Source organism: Penaeus chinensis, chromosome 21, assembly GCF_019202785.1.
Source record: "Penaeus chinensis breed Huanghai No. 1 chromosome 21, ASM1920278v2, whole genome shotgun sequence".
Classification (NCBI taxonomy): domain Eukaryota; kingdom Metazoa; phylum Arthropoda; class Malacostraca; order Decapoda; family Penaeidae; genus Penaeus; species Penaeus chinensis.
Window position 1 is genome coordinate 14,466,209 of NC_061839.1, and position 2,500 is coordinate 14,468,708.

Genomic DNA, 2,500 nt, shown 5'->3' on the forward strand with positions numbered 1-2,500 from the left:
ATACAGAAGCATACGCACATATGCTCAGTTATATATATATAAGTGTATATCTCCTACCATCTGACTATTGGGAAGATGCCCTGTAGTTATACATCACAAAATTGTATGTCAGAGGCTTTGATTTTAGTCATCGTGTAAATATGTAATACAGAAGTTTAATTTTTAGATTAATGATTTTGAAGACATGATACAAGTGCGCAATTTTTATCCTTTAAGCATATGAAGGACTTTCATAGCTTTGAACTGTTGAGAAAGGGAAGTGCACCAAAAGACACATAGAAGTTCAAGTGGCCATTCTGTTTGTGTGGGTAGTAAAGTGTATAGCCTATACCATAAACAGTGGTTATGTATATACAATGTACAATATGACATTTCTTGCAAAGGTGCACAAGAAGGGAGAAACCTATATTCATATCTTTCTAGTTTCACTTTTAAGCTAATAAATCATTTAGTCATTTGAAACCATTCTAGTCAAGGTTGTAGAGGACTTTTAATGTAGAGTCTCCTATAAGCACCATTTGACAGCTTGTTTATAAAAGAGAAATCCTATGTGTAACACATCATGGAGTAATATACGTGAAATGCTCTAGAGTAGTATTATCCTCTTGTTGATTATTTCTATTTTTCTATGAATAGTTCATTTATGCATTTTTTTAAGTGTTGCTTCTTTAAACCTTCCTGTAATATTCAGCATGAATATATTGCTACAAAAATGAAAAAAAAAACAGTATATTATGTTGGTTGACTTAACTTTGTTGTACTTGTATTTTCTTTTTTTTTCTATAGAGACTGAAATCAATTGATTTCAAGAGTTGTTTGTGTAGAATGTTTCTCTCCTGATCATCTTTTTTTTTTTTCGTACTACTCCATTCCTCCTCTTTGTTGATGATATGGATTGTATGCAAATTGTAAAAGATAAAGAACAGGACCAAGTCACTCACACTTTAGGTAAGTGTCCGAAAACTATGGCCTGGAATAACCATTTTTTAAGAGTGTCTTATGATGATTCAGTGATGGGCAGTATATCCTCACTCTATCATTTTGTGTGTCTGTATATGTATGTGTGTGCATCTTTATCTGTCTGCCTGTCTGTGTAAGCAGTTTTTTTCTTCACTCGTTTTACGTAATATAAAAGTTTGTGTGAAAAAGTTCAGATTCTGAGCATTTCTAGTAATATGGAAAAATCAACAATTTTATGTGATAAACCATTGGATATATAGAAGGGATGGGGATAAAGTACATATATTTTTTGTAAGTAATAAAAAGTGAACTTATGTTTACTTGGTTATGGCTGTTTTACTTGTATTTTTTTATTACTCCCCACATATTACTCTTGTATTTTTTATTCATTTGTTATTCATTTGGATGTATAATGCATTTACTACATTGTATGGTTTTCTGTAATTTTGATGTCAAATATTGAAATAGATCAATTTTTAGAAATTACAACATAGTGGTAAGATACATTCCTTTCTATGGAATAAAAAAGAATGTATATATCAACTAGTTATGAATATTCTATAAAAGTGTTTCGTAAAAAACAAGAAGAAAAAATAGCAAGATTTAAGTATTTGAATTATTTGAATAAACAGCTTGACCACAATGAATTGTTTCCCTCGCCTTTTTTGTATATATAAAACATATTTAGAACTAGTTTTGTGAAGATATTATGTTGATCAGTTTATATGATTATTTATTTATTTAAGATAATTAAATAAAAAAAGCATAAAGTGATTTTCGGTGTTTCTTGGTGCTACCACAAAAGGAAGAGAAAAATCTTGTTTTCCTGTTTTTCTGATTAAAAATGATAAGATATTCGGGGATGCAAGACTGACTGACTGGCAAAATATTACATTGTGTGTATGCAGTATTTGTTAATTCATATATGCATGTATACACATATATGCTTGTATGTGCATACATGCATTCCCACACATGGTGAATCTATATTTTGAGGGAGGGATTTGAAAAAAAATTGATACAAAGGTATTGTAAAATGGTAAACGGAACTGAATTATTTATACATATATATATATATATATATATATATATTTATGTATGTATGTATATATATATAATACATATATATATATATATGACAGATAACTTGATAAATCGATAGATATAGGTATAGTACAGCCTAGCAGTTGGTACTGAAAAAAGCTTCCATAATGTAGAAAACATGTAGGGAAAATATATTGGTTATAGGATTTTCATGCAGTTTTGCCTGTTAGGTGCTAAAAGACGTAAATTTTCATTATTTACGAATATAATAGGCAGTGAAGGGGAGCAAATGGAGATAATGTGTTAATGAGGATCCTGTATTCCAGGATCACGAAAAGGAGATTATCACCAACAATTGCATTATTTTGCATTGTGTGCGTGGTAAACTTCTTATCCTTGCGATACTCGCTCTTTCGCTTTCCATTTTTACATATACCTTTATTCATAGCATCTGAAACCATAAAATGTTCCATCTCCCCTAGGTCGACAGTTTCCC